The sequence below is a fragment of the Scaptodrosophila lebanonensis genome, unplaced genomic scaffold (assembly GCF_003285725.1).
Source record: "Scaptodrosophila lebanonensis strain 11010-0011.00,11010-0021.00 unplaced genomic scaffold, SlebRS2 tig00001415-arrow-pilon, whole genome shotgun sequence".
NCBI lineage: Eukaryota > Metazoa > Arthropoda > Insecta > Diptera > Drosophilidae > Scaptodrosophila > Scaptodrosophila lebanonensis.
This window is the reverse complement of record NW_022060742.1, coordinates 2,369,857-2,385,004: the sequence shown is the minus strand read 5'-3', so window position 1 is coordinate 2,385,004 and position 15,148 is coordinate 2,369,857. Positions and strand designations below refer to the sequence as shown.

The following is a 15,148-nucleotide window of genomic DNA, read 5'->3' as shown; positions in this document are numbered from 1 at the left end:
TCCAAGTGCAAATGAACTCTTTAACCACATATCAAGTATATGTATCTCTTAAAGTCGCAGCATAGATGAAAAGTCAATGTTCGATATGCTTCACTGTGGCGAACCACACCTAATGGATTTAGCCAAGTGCATTTGTTGGCAAGCATGTGCAGAGATTAAATTACAATTACAACTTCCAGTTGACACCTTCGCCAAATGTTTAACGTGTTGTGGTTGTGTGTGCAATGCGGCGTATACGCAATATCACACACAGTATCTGAGCAGATCGTGTTCATGGTCCACGCTCTGCATTCACTTTTATTTTTTTCCTTTTATTGTGGCAGTTGTGCTGTGCATTCCTCGATGAGCTAAAATTATAGACAGTAAATTGCATACAATTTAATATAATCTTGCCATTTACACATTTGAACGTCATCATCATCGTCATCGTCATCAAACACGTTGCTGACAGTTGTTGTTGTAGCTACTGTTGTTGTCTCCGCTGAAAACTGTCACGAGAATTGTTGTCGCTGAAAATTGCTTTCGCTTATTTGAACGCTCTCTTTTGTTATTGTTGTTGTTGCTGCCCTCTACTGTTGCTATCTGAAAAATTACGTAAATCAAATTTGCGGATTTGCTGGAGAGAGACAAAGCAATAGGGGAATGGCTGTGAGATTTCTTAATTTGTTGCAAATTCGATTGAAGAGCGCAAACAAAAACAAATTTAAGAAATAAAGCAATTATATTATAATTCGGCATAACTTTTCTGTATGCGATGCCTTATGATTAACACCTCATTTGTATGCAAAGCGTGCCGCTTTACAGTTTCACATCCCCAATCATTGTCAAACTGTGTCAAAATAAAACTGTCGCGCTTTACACCGCGATGTTATGCAACAGTCTGGAGGCTGTTGAATCTCCCACAGCTTAGTGTGAGTCCCCGTGAGCAGTGACTCTTAAACTGTAGACAAGTTTATTAAACCAGAAAGACATAAAAATATATTCTATAATAATATGAAATAATATAAAACAAGAAAGGATTGCTAAATTATTAAATAGAAATTGGTGTTAAAATAAAAGTATTTATTTGAAAATACAAATAAAAATTTATTAAAAACCAATAATTGAAGCTTTAATAGTAAAATAACTAAGCAAAGAAAACAGATTAGTAAATGGCAATTTAAAATGATGTAGAAGAAATGTGGACGGTGATTGCAACAAGAATTCTTGGAACAGCTTAAATAAAAGCGAAAACATAACATAAAGAAACGTAGCCTAAAAAAGAACACATGGAAGAAGTTAAATGAAATGAAAGAACTCTTCGTAGACGAACTAATAAATAAAGAGGAAACAAATGTGTGACATTGTTGGAAGAAACAAGCACAAAGTATGTTGATGGAAAATTTGAAGTGAAAATGTCCTTTGTGGAAGATAAAAATTTATATGAATGGATAAGCGCAGAAAGTATATACACAGCACACTGATATGCCAGGAAATAAGTAAGAAGCTAGACTGAGCTGCAAGCCCCTGCATAGGCGTTGCTTATCAATTGATAGCTTATCAATTACCAGTTAAGGTTCTTAAATTCGTTGAAGCTAAAGCTTTATTTTAATTTCTTTCTGTTGGTTTTTTAAACCGATTTCCATAATTTCGACAGTTTTCGACAACAGCGAGCATCCCAAACGTCTCAAAAGACTTTACCCGCTTGACGTTCCATTCCGCGTCAACTACAATCTATCTAATAACTCTTCATTGTAAATATTTCTTAGCTTAAAATTGTTGAAATAGTGGGATTGGAAACTGAAACGAATGTCGCTATCCTTTCTAAAATGATTACGATTTGTGGGAGTACTTTTGCCGCTGAGTGTTGCACACACGCTTGGCCGGCGTGGCAAATACAGTTTCCCATCTTAATGTTCAGGTGATGACGTTGCTGAAAGTGTTCTTGTTCTTCTTGTTGTTGTTGTTGTTGGAAAGTAGTTGAAGAAATAGTGTCAACTTGCGTTTGCGGCATTTTAATGCCTACACGTTACCGACACACACATACACACACACACACGTGCACACATGCATAGCATTAACACCTGCCTGTTTGCCTGAGGCCCGGGGTACCCTTTCCACAATCGTGCATCGCTCGCTTTGCTCGCCCACTGTCTATTGTTTCCTGCATGTCGTCCTCGATGTCGTCGTTGTGTGTCCTTCTTTGCGTTATTTTTTGCTGGCTTGCACACACATACAGTTTTCCCTTCTAGCTGTAGTCGTTGGTTTTTCTTCCCATTTTCTACCACGCACAAAACGTTTTATCGTCTGTGCATAATAAATTTTGTGCTCTCGTTTTCGTTGTTGTTGCGTTTAACCCGACCGAGCAGAATTTAAGTCTTAGTTCTCATATTATTTTTATGCAATTTTGTATAAAGTTATTGACATGTGGCGGCAGCTATGTTCCCGTTCCCATCACCTCACCAGCATCGTCATTTTGCAGTAGATTTTCCAAGACGGTGCACGCATTAGACACACTTGGTTGCACGCCCAGTGGTCCGCTCTCCTCCCCACCATTTTCCTCAGCTAAGCGACCAGCGCCCTTTACTCTCTATCGAGTCTGCATAGTTGCGTTTTTTTTTCTCCATCAACGTACGCTTGATGTCATTATATTGACAATATGCTGGCGGCGCTTCTTCTTGTGTAACAGCTGTTTGCGAGCAATTTGCTCTCAGTGCTTGCCAAACCTCCTAAGTGCGCATAAAAGTATGCTAAGGTTTTTGTATGCAATTGGCAAGCACTGCGCACTTCTAACGGAAACTAAACTTTTTCCTAACTCTGGTTCAGTTCGGTTCTGCTTCATTGTAATTATTTTAAAATGTGCAACTTGTGCACGTAACGGCAGTTGCCGCGATTGCCACTTCAGAGCATAAACAAAGCAATTCAAGTGTGAGGGGGGTCGCGTAAATGAGAGTGCAGCCCAAGTGCAAATATGCTTGCAACCCGCACAGTGCCCGGAAAAACTTTTAACGAAACAATTGAGAGCTCTCTAAATGATTTATGAAATATTTAGTATTCGACTTCAAATCAATAAAATTCAATAGAAACGAATTCAAGTCGCGTGGATTAAATTGTAAAAATGTGTGAGTGCCTATTCAATTTCTCACAGCTTCTAGTTATTTACTCATTTGTTTAACATTTGTAACTTAGAATACATCTTAAAGCACAAAAATTAGCAACGAAGGCCTTCCGGGTGTTTCTTAAGGAATTTTTAAGGTAGTAAATTTCTCCCAGCTTCTGTTTTTAATATGTCTTTAAATTGCAAGTGTTATAGCTTCTGATTTCTTATATCCTCATATCCTGCATCTGACGTCTGTTTTGATTCTTGGGGTGGGCCTGTGAGTAGGTCTGTTACGAGTCAGTTTTTAAAACTTAATAATAATTGGAATTATCATATATAAGCATAGGAAACTCTACAATTTACACATTTACTTAATGCTAATAAGCTATGGATAAAATATATATTATTTTTACTTTTTGTCGATCAGTTGTTTTAAGTATTTTGTCGATCAGTTAGGTCTATGAGTTTTCATTTCGTTGCCCCATTGTGCTTTCCAAATAAAAGTGCTACCCAACTACCAAATCACAAAGCACGCGCCCTCATAATTTGGTGGACAAAATTGCAGCCAAACTTTTCGACGACGACGTCTATGCCAACACCGCCGCTGTCTGACGCTAAACTTCCAGCTTCGACGATAGCAAGGATGAGGGCAACTCTGGCGACGCCACTGCAATGTTTGTTTGGCAAGCAAAGCAAGTCAAGTGGCAACTTGGCGTTTTCGTTTTTCGGCAGACCAACCAGCCACTTGTTATATGTTTGTCTGTACATACGTACGTACTCTCTGTCTCTCCCTCTCTATCTCTCCCTACTTATCAAACTTCATATTTACAAAAACTCCAACTGGCTGTCTCGCTGCCTCCACCTGCTGCCCTTTTGTAGGGCCAAGTGCACTCTGAACTTGGCGCTCTGGGCGGACTCAATGGAAAGCTTCACAGCAGAAGAGGAAAAAACTCTTCCGGCGCCGTGCGCCATTAGCGAGTGCCCTAGGGACCATTTCAAGGCACTGCCTGTACATAAAGCTGATTATGAAGATAATTACTATGCATGCGAGCAGCTTGCTGAGAAACTTGTTCGCCGCCTGTCAAGAAGCTACAACATTAAATTAAATTCTACAAAATGTTTGCCAACACTTGAGCGTGCAGTTCAAAGCCATTCACGTTCCCCAACACCAGTCCATGGCCTTGCCTTCAATTAGACATTTGCCTGCATTAAAATATGCGTAAATGAAAGAAATTTATGTGCACTGCCAGTTTGTTTGCCGCATCTTCAAACCAGCCAAGGATAAGGCAGCAGCAGCATGAGGAGGATGAAGATGAGGAGTTGAGGGGTAGAAGAGTGTGTGCTTTTCCATCGTTTGGGCGTCAAGTTGTTTGCCGACACGTCGCGGCATCTTTAAAGTTTCCTTTTGTGCATAAATCACGCGTGATAATTTAGTTTAAGGGATTATAACTGCACTCTCTAAGATGAAGCTCATGCAAGCCTCGCATCCATTTAAGGGCGGTCTGATAAATTACTGTGGTTGGAAAACAATTACTTGAGTTGGCAAATAAACTATGCAAGGATTCACCAAAATTAAGTGAATAATGCAAAGAGCCATGCTTATATCTGTTTTTCTCTGTGTTTTTATCTATAATGATCATGAGGAACTGCATAATAAGTAATTTATTTATTTATTAGGGTATACTTGTACCTGCAATGTCCAGTTAAACATGATGTACTATATATGTGGGGTTTTATTTGACACAATACATTGATTATTAAATGGAAAAGGTGTGATTGATAAGAATTTACTTGGTTTACATCGTTTAAAGTGGTTTGACATCAAATCAAAAATGCACGACTTGGCTTGGTTGATCGTCGTCTCTCTCTCTCTCGTATGTACGTTTTCTTGCTTTTTGTCTAGGTCGTCGTTTAAAAGGCAAAAGGAATAGCACTCCTACTTACGGGCCAGGGAAGCTGATAATTATACGCAAAGCACTTTTGCAAGTCATGAATAATGTGTACAACCAGGCTGTTTTATTTATTGTAAGATCGTATTCTAGCTCTAATCCTGTCTTCTGCTTACTACGAAAGCTTTTCTTCCACTATGAGCTTATCATCTGGCCAGGTTTACAAACATGCTTTGCAGGTGCGCTAACAAGTGCGAACCCCAGCTTAAGAGAGCAATCTATAAGTGGGCTAAACAGATGTGAAATAAGTTATTCATACAATAATCTTTATGCAATTATACTAAGATTAAACACATAATTTGTGCCCTCAATGGCGGTATACTATATATACTCGTATATTCACTAGATGTATAGAAATCTTCAAAATTTTCATTCGCCAATAAAAAGTACTTATAGAAAGTCAATAAGCTAGGAATACAACATGTCTTATCATTTAGTTATATGGATATTTGGTTCATTGGTTCAGTTCAGTTCCTCAAATAAATATATTATTTGATCAATTAAAACCTGACTAGTCGGAAAATCGATAACAGTTGTGTTGTTAGTTGATGTTTATTCTATTGTGTGTCTAAGTGCGTCAACTTTAGATTCCAGTGTAAAAAATTAATGTTTTATGAATAGCAGAGCTTATTTAGATTAAAAAGTTTGCGAACAATTAAAAGTGCCACATCCGTTCGTGCCTCTTGTCTATAAACACAATTACTTATTAAACTACCCAAGCGCAGAGGCACACACACAAACACTCGCACATACATACATACATACATACATAGAAATAAGTAGAAGTAGTCTCAAGTGGTTTGGCTGACAAGTTGTACAACAATTACGTGTTGTCTGTTCTGTTCAGTTCTGCTTAATGCATTTCATTTCATTCTGGCCTTCATCTAGTTTTCTCTCTCATTGCTTCAACAATTAGTTTGGGAGGCGACACCATTTACACTTTGCTGCCACTTGAGTCGTCTCTGCTTTTGCTCATTTTTGGCTGCCATTGCTATGCAATTTCAATTTTCAATTCAAACGAAATGTCTCGTAAATGTCAACAGGCACTGTCGGCGTCGCTCCAGGAAGTTTTCCTCTGAGCTCAGGCACTTGAAACTTTTGGCAAGTCGTCCTCCTCTTCTTCTTCTTCTTCTTCGTCAGCTGCACGGTAAGCCAAGCATAGCCAGGAGCTAAAGCTGTCGCCCGCTTTGATTTTAATTGTGCGCATGTATCTGAAAATGTTAATATTTTCTTAATTATTTCAAAGGATGATTGTTGTCACAATTGTGAGACTCCGCTTCAATGGGGGACCCCCACTTTGGCGCCATTCGCCACACTTCAATGCGCTTGGCTGGACTTGGGAAAATTGTTTGTTCATTCAGACAACTTTTAGTGTTTGTGGTTTGGGGGTTTTTTGGGGGGGTCCGACTGCAAAACCATTTGACACTCAATTGCACTTCAAATCGCAATAATTTTCCATAATTTTTCATTTATTTGTGCCGTTTGGAAAATTGTCAAAAACATGGACGGCGCCGCCGCCATTCCAAACTGAAAACTCCGGAGACTGTCATTGACACAGTTTTAAAAACAAGAGAGAACGCTACAGTCGAGCAAGCCCGACAGTGTAATACCCTGTACCCAGGTAAACTTCCGTCACTGAGTTATATGCGCCCATAGCAGCAGCAAAAAGAGGAAGAAGACGAGCGAACTTGTTGCTGCAGTTTGTGGGGGTTGTACTGGCGAGAATTTGTTTTGCTAATAACTTTTCTTAGAATTGACCGAATTGAATAAAATTTTATACAACAGTAGACAATTATATATAAATTATGTGTGCAAAGTTTGGTAAATGTAGCATTTGAAATGTGGACGCTATTGACGAAATTCTGTAGCGGGGGAAGGGGGGGAAAATTCCAAAAAATAAAATAAACTCGTCCTTACTCGGACCTAGGAGAACCTGGATGCCAACTTTGGTTATTCTAGCTTTTATAGTTTCTGAGATCCTCGCGTTCATCCAGACGGACGGACAGACGGACAGACGGACAGACGGACAGACGGACAGACGGACGGACAGACGGACGGACATGTCTAGATCGATTTCTCTCGTCATGCTGATCAAGAATATATATACTTTATGGGGTCGGAGATGCTTCCTTCTGTATGTTACATACTTTGCACAAACCTAATATACCCTTTTTACCCTACGGGTACAGGGTATAAAAATAAAAAGCGAGTTGCAAAATACTTGAATATATTTTAGGTTCTCTCTTTCTCCACAATTATACAAATTGTTTTTGCTGCAAGAGTTCGAAAGTTGAGTCCAAAACATAAGTACGAACTGAAGTGGAGAGAGAAGTAATTTCATTTCATTTTCATGGCATGGGACACAAAATCTCATTTGCAATTTCGCCTGCCCATATGTAAAAGGAAAATGTATTGCCATCGTTGACTGCTGCCTGCCGGTCTGCCAGTCTGTTGGCTTTTGAAATTTTATTATGATTATCAGCACATTTCGTATTTATGAGTTTTAAATTAAATACGATTTTGCGCACCTCAGCAAAGAAAAGGAGGATTTCCAAGTCAAGAAAATCAGCTCGGCTCGCCTCAGCTTAGATCCGCTCCGCTCTCAGTTGTCTGCTTAAAAATTTATTGATTTTTTTGTTGAATGGCTTGAAAGGTTTTTGTGCCGAAATTCGTTATGAAAAGGATCAAGTTTTTGTGCTGTTTGCCTCTGACAATTTTGCAAAACGCTTTAGTGCCCGCTGCTGCTTACACAAACCCAGACTGCTTACTCAATTTAACTTCAATTTGTGTGCGCGATTGCTAGTTTAAATATTTAATTCAGCCAAACTTCCGGCAGCTGCCTGAAAGCTTGTCACAACCAAATAAGATGCAGAAGCAGCAACAACAACAACAGCAAAAAAGGACCAACCGAATTGATACAAATTCACAACTCACTCGGATTTCGTCTACGAGTATATGACTTGGCCATTCGTTCAGCCATCCATTCTCGACTATATGACTTGTCTATTCTATCTATTCGTTTGTCATTTGGCCCAAAAGGATGCGCCCGAAGGGCCTGTCTGTCTATCTGTCCGGGTGAGTGAGTAACTGAGTAAGCTGGCCCTGCCTCTGCCCTTTTTTCTGCACAAGTGCTAACTTGTTTTGCCAAGATTTACAGCTGTCAGTGTAGACCGGTGCGCCGGCCCCCCCATTTTCTGGAAATAGCACCTGAAGGCATCGAGCAGTTGCAAAACATAAATCGCAACGACTGATTTACACTTACTTTTGCGCATCACATCCTCGATGATGCTCGTGCTGCGACAACCTGATAAAGTTTCTTACAGTTTGGGGGCACGGATAAAGGTCTGCGAAATAAGAACAAGAATATTCTAGCGAGTCTTGACATAGCTGTCATGAAAAGAATCGTAGATGCAACAAATAAAAATGGTATACTTGTAGTATGAAAAAAATCTTTAAATTAATTTAAAGTGCCAACAAGAGCTCTAGGTGTATAGGTTCCTAGTTTTATTAGCTCCAAAAACTGTAAATGATAAATAGATCTATAGTAGGAACTAAGAGAGGAACAGACAGCAAGGCGGGGGTCTAAAATTATTTTAGTACCGTATTTATTCCTTAGACATTATTTTAAAATATAATTCAAAATATATGTATATTCAAATGTATATTAATTTTGAATTTGATGTCTCTGAGAGTCAAATATCATGTTATTGCGTTGAGCGTTTTAAAAATTTATGATAAATACGTTTTTTATATTGCAATGTGAACTTCTTATCCACGCTTTTTTGCAGTTTTTCTCCATTCCATTCCTCCCTCCATTTCGCGCAGCTTACACAGAGAGGGGAAAAAAGTGTAGCATAGCTTGGGGCGCCAACAGCACTCAACGACAGTTTTGATGTGTAATGCAATGCGACGTCCGTCATTTTGCAACTAAATTGTTGTCTGTGTATTTTTCAATTTCTGTCAAAAGGTGCGCGACAGCATTTGAGCAGCACAACTCTCTTTTTTGTTTGGCTTGTTCTTTGTGTTGCTGTTGGGATTGGGTGTGGCGACGTAGACACCTTGAAAAACCACTTACCACAATTTACGCCACAGCCACAAACAATTTAATGTGTCCCTGTCTCGCTCTGAATGTCGCTCGATTTGAAATGGCGCAGTGCTAAGGTCTTTTACAGTCATTTAAGTTAATTGTAAGCGTCTGGGGGTGGTACTATATATACCATATACATATGTATGTGTGAAGCATTTTGGCACGTGAAGAAATTGTGTGGAAATGTGAAAATGGCCGACAGCGTCGAGCTGTGCTCGTCAAGGTGTAGGTTGTGCGATAGATAAGGCAAGGAAGGCAGGCAAGGGTTGTGAAGAGTTGTCAGCTGTCCTCAGAGGTATTTGAAAAAACGCTCAACAACTCAATGACTTGCATTAACAACAACAACAACTTTTAGAACAGGAACAGCAATGCTGGCATTTTCTTGTACATTTCTAGGTCAGCCACAAATGTTTTATACCACCCTCGTGCCTTGGCTTAGCCATAATTACACAACCAAAACCCCCGACACGTGGCACATTAGTGGTCACACATTTCTGAAGTCTCACACACACACACACACACACACACACACACACACATAGAAAAGGTGAAAGTGAAAGTGAGCGTGCGGACGTGTTTTTGTTCGATCGTCAGTTTCCACCCTTTTATTGTAGCAAGTTGGCTGTAAGAAATTGTTTTTAACACACAACACGGTAGTTTCCAGAGTGCGAAAGGTACTCACCACCGTCCCAGACACAAGGTTGGACAAGTGTTGCTCCTGTTCCACTGTTGAGCCTTTGGGCGCCGGTGACTGAACTTCGACCTGGACTTTGACCCCTCCAGACGCGTTTCTTACGTTGGTCAAGCAGGCCGGGCGTGAGTATACGTTTTCGTTTTCCTTTTTCCCATCTGTTTTGCCCATTCGATATTGGCAGCCGCACAGTTGCATTTTAAACAGCTGGCTGCTGCCCAGCTGACGTAGAGTTGCACCTTGCCATCTGTAAGCCGACCAGCTGGTCCACAAAAGGACGCCAGGCTTAGTCACCAGAGGGCGGTCACGGCAAAGGAAATTGCAGCACTAGCGCTGCATACTTTTAGGATCACTCGGCAATTCGCATTTCATACACCAAATCTCGGTGCAGCCTTTTAGGAGCTGGAAGTTTTGGGGCTGAGTTTAAGGCGAGTTGTACAAAGGCCGGACGGGCTATATTCCAACCCCTACCGCATCGGCGGCGTACCTGATTGGGGCTCTGGCGACCGAGCAGGGGCGGGATAACCCCCATCCTGTCAAGAAGAAATTCCTGACCACCGAGGGAACTCGCTAAGAACCTGCCTCGATGACAGACGCACAACCGCATGGGCTGCAGAAGGTGGCTCCCACCGACCAGCCACCGGGGGTGCAACAATTGCAAGAATCACACCGTAGCACACAGGGCGGTAACGGGACAGCACAACCAAAGTCCCACTTGGAGGCGCCTCTCCCATTTTCGCAAGGTCCTCCGCTGGCTACCTTAGGTGACGAGCTGTGGCTTAAAACCAATGAAATGGTAACCGGCGTGAACCCTTTCGCGCGTAGGTCCTTGGTGGCCAGATCACCACCAAAGTCAGCTCCACCGTCAGTGGCCCTTCAGAGCTTCCCACTACTATGCTCACCTTCAGCATCTTTGTGCGTAGCAAACTCAGCCGAGCCGGCAAACACGCCAAACACGCCATTTTCAACGCCTCTGGCAACGACATTGCCCACAACGCCTATACCGGCCTCGCCTCTGCCGGCAGGAACGGTGCCAAACGGCCTTCCAGCCCAACCAACCGCCGCCCAGACAGAGATGCAGGAGCTGGGTACCCACTTGCAGTCCGTTTGCCGCCTTTTCGAAGGCCAACATAAGCGTCACGTCAACCAGCAGGACAAAGAGCTGTTTGCAGAAATGTTGAGGCTGTATAGCTCGATATACAGCAAGATCGACTGGTCAGGCACTGGAGTGAAGCCGTCCTACAGCGAAATCGGCGTACAAACAGCAGAGCCCTGGCCTAAAGTGTCCAGTCAACCACAAACGGGCACCCCGAAAAGGCTTAGAGACCCCAGGAGCACCCAGCGCGCTACCCCGCCAAAAAAACACAAGATGCGGGACCAGAAGCCTGCCACCGCATCGCAAACTACGAGTGACCAGGCCCCCGCCTCCCTGCCGAAGGACTTCGCACAGGCAGTGAAGGGAAATGGCAATCCTACCGATTCCACTCTCGCTCCCAAGGCCAATGCCTGGACGAAGGTCCACCGCCAGGCTCGGACAAAGCCCAGCAGACCGGATGCTATCATAGCCAAAGGTGTAGGGGAAGCCCAGTATGCTGATATATTAAAGGCAGTAAAATCAGCACCAGATTTGCAGCCATTAAAGAACGACATTCAGAGCATCAGAAGAACGGGCAACGGCAGTCTGCTTTTACAAATGAGCAGATCACCGTCCCATGACATTGGGAGGCTGCACGAAGCTGTGGAGGCGGCATTACAGGGCATGGCAGTAGTCAAGCCGCTAGTGGAGGAGACCCAGCTGGAGATCCGGGATCTGGACGAGCTGGTCACGAAAGAGGAGATTCTGGAAGCGCTCAGGTCAATTGGAGAGGACTTTAACATCGGTTCAGATGCAATAAAGTCAATACGCAAGGTGAACGGCGGACAGCAGATAGCTTTACTATCGCTCCCTGTGGAGAAGGCAAGAGTGCTGATAGAAGCAGGGAAAGTACGGGTAGGATGGGTTATCTGCCGCATCCGAGGAGTTATCCGACCAACACGTTGCTTCAAATGCCTCGGCTTCGGTCACATGGCAGCAAGGTGTAACAGCGTTGAGGACCTTAAAGATGCCTGTTACAGGTGCGGTGAAAAGGGGCATCTAGCCAGAAGCTGCGCAAACAGTCCGAAATGCTTGTTGTGCGCAAAGAAGAGTCTACCATCGACTGACCACGCCACTGGCAGCTTCAAATGTCCGGCATACAAAGAGGCCGTAAGACAAACAAGATGCTAAGGATCCTTCAGCTCAACCTCAACCATTGCATCGCAGCGCAGGACCTGCTGCTGCAGACAATCAACGAGGAGAGCATCAGCCTGGCGATACTAAGTGAGCCATACAAAACCAGCAGTAGCAACAAATGGGCCGCGGATCTGTCCGGTAAGGCTGCTCTTTGGCTCTGTGGTTCTAGAGAGCTCACCTTTTCAGAACCAAAAGCTGGAAACTTCTTTGTGAGAGCTAAAGTTGCAGACCTGTGGGTCTACAGCTGCTATCTTCCACCCAGTCTATCTCTGTCGGAGTTTGCTGCGGCTTTAGACGCTTTAGTAGACGACGCCAGGGGACGCAGTCGAGTCATAATAGGCGGAGACTTTAACGCATGGGCAGTTGAATGGGGCAGCAACGTCACTAAAGCTCGAGGTCGCATAGTGCTTGAAGCTTTTTCAGGGCTGGATCTGACGCTTCTGAATACTGGGTCGCGACACACATTCAGCAGAGCAGGTATCGGTTCCATTATCGACCTGACGTACGCAAGCAGCTCCCTCCACAGCCATACCAAGTGGACTATAAGCGACGCTTATACGGCAAGCGACCACGTGGCCATCATAGTTACAGTCGGCGATACATCTCGCAACCCTACGAATCCACCGCCCGACAACGTGGCATACAAGCTGGAGTCATTCTGCCCAGCTTCATTTGCGAGAGCCCTTAGCGGCTTTTGCCTCTCCGGGGACCCGCAGACCATGGCTCTAGACGCCGCGTCCCAAATTCGAGCTGCATGCGACGCCAGCATGGTTAGACGCTCGACGTACAGGCGCCACCACGTCCCAGTTTACTGGTGGAATAATGACATCGCAGCATTACGCAGTTCATGCATCAGTGCAAGGAGAGGGGCCCAGAGAGCACGTGGTTCGCCCTTGTTCTCGCTCAGGCAGGATACCTACCGGGAGTCTAGGCGACTGCTGAAAAAGGCTATCTCAGCAAGCAAGAAGAGATGTTTTTTAGAGCTGTGCGACTCCGCAGAACAGGATCCCTGGGGGAAGGCGTATAAGCTGGTAGTAAAGCGCATTCATGCTGGCGGACGCGGTGCACCCCTGGATGCCGAGAACCTCGCTCGGATTGTCGCAACTCTTTTCCCCTCGAGACCAGAGACGCCAGTGCTGATACCACACACCACAGAAGCACTACCGCCCACCATTGACGACGTCACGACGGATGAAGTTATACTAGCCGCTCGCAGCCTGAAGCCCAACAAAGCGCCGGGCCCAGACGCAATACCGAACCGCGCCCTCAAGCTGGCATTGTGCATGCACCCCGAGACGTTCGCCGCTTTCTTTGGAAAGTGCATCAGTGAAGGAATATTCCCAGATTGCTGGAAGGTGCAGAACCTAGTCCTGCTGCCAAAACCTGGCAAGCCATCTGAAGACCCCTCGTCGTACAGGCCGATTTGTCTCCTGGACTCAATCGGTAAGGTGCTGGAGAGACTGCTGTGCGTGAGACTCGAGGCAGCCATCGGCCTATCTCCAAACCAATTCGGGTTCAGGAAATCGAGGTCCACGATTGACGCAATCAGCAAAGTGGTGGACATCGCATCTAAGGCGATATCAGGCAACAGGTGGAAAGGTGGATCAAAGGAGTACTGCCTTGTGGTGACCCTCGACGTCAAAAACGCGTTCAACTCGGCAGATTGGGGATGCATCCTCAACGCACTTGCAGCTCAGGGGATACCATCGCACTTAGTACGCTCCATCAGAAGTTACCTTAGCAATCGCTTACTTAGATATCATACCTCATCAGGCACCAAAACCGTTAATGTCGTCGCTGGAGTTCCTCAAGGGTCGGTCTTAGGGCCGCTGCTTTGGAACGTCATGTACGACGGAATTCTCTGCCTTCAGTTACCGCCTGGCACGGAATTAGTGGGTTATGCAGACGACATAGCGATTGTAGGCGTTGCAAAAGAGATCAGGGCTGTGGAGGATGCATGCAATCGATGCATCGTAACCATAATGAGTTGGCTGTCCACGGTTGGCCTCGAACTGGCGGCTGGCAAAACTGAGGTTGTGCTTATCAGCAGTCGCAAAACCGTAGAACAGGCGCACATTCGCATCGGAGGTCTACTAGTTCCTTCCAAGCGCTCCATTACATACCTTGGAGTCAGGTTGGACACACGGCTATGCTTTCGTGAACATCTGGAGCAAACAAACAAGAAAGCTGCGGAGGTAACACGGGCGCTGTCGCGAATAATGGCCAACACGCGTGGCCCCAAGCAAGGACGAAGATTACTTCTGATGAGCGTAACGAAGTCGATAATGTTATATGCGGCACCAATATGGGCTGCCGCGGTAACCAGGAAAAGTTACGTCAGGGACCTCGTAGCAACGTATCGGCTGAGCGCACTCCGCGTCTGCAGCGGCTTCCGGACGATTTCGGATGACGCCGTGTTAGTGATCGCAGGGATGACCCCTATTGACCTCCTCATCAGAGAAGCCCGCAAACTTCACGAAATTGCAGCTGGAGAGCCTCGCAGATCCGCGCGGGCGGTGGCTAGACGAACAACTATCAGCGCGTGGCAAGAGCGTTGGAATGCCTCGTCCAAAGGCAGATGGACCCACCTATTAATACCCGACGTATCACTGTGGATAAACAGAACGCACGGGCAGGTTGATTTTCATCTAACGCAACTCCTAAGCGGCCATGGTTGCTTTAGAAGTTACCTCCAGAGATTCGGGCACGACTCCAGTGCGGAGTGTCCCGCCTGCCGAGGAGTAATTGAAGATGCTAACCACGCAGCCTTCGAATGCCCTCGTTTTGAAGCGGAAAGACTGAGATGGGAGGCGACTACTGGAACCCCTCCCTCGGCGACGAATTTTGTGGCGAACATGCTCGCTAACGAGGACGCTTGGGCGGCGAGTGCAAGCTTTGCTGCTTCAATAATGGGCAAGCTCAGAAAGCTGGAGCGTGAGAGGAGCACCATATAGGCGGGCTGTTCATCCGGGCGAAGCAATGCCTAACAGCCGTACCGCCCGGTCTACAACCTGCGTATATGTATATCTATCTATTTATTTATGTATATATATTTTCTATCTATATTTTT

The 15,148-nt window shown here is 44.6% G+C and overlaps 1 protein-coding gene and 1 long non-coding RNA gene across 3 annotated transcripts in view; one reads left to right on the top strand and one right to left on the bottom strand.

Moving 5' to 3' along the window:
- LOC115632185 (cyclin-dependent kinase 14) overlaps positions 1-15,148 on the top strand; it is a 165,464-nt gene that overhangs the window by 96,677 nt on the left and 53,639 nt on the right. The gene's annotated exons all lie outside the window — the stretch shown is intronic.
- LOC115632187 lies at positions 8,617-10,027 on the bottom strand. The gene is made up of 2 exons (XR_003996274.1): positions 9,798-10,027; positions 8,617-9,737 (listed from the first exon to the last, which is right to left on the bottom strand). It is a non-coding gene; the product is annotated as an uncharacterized LOC115632187 (long non-coding RNA).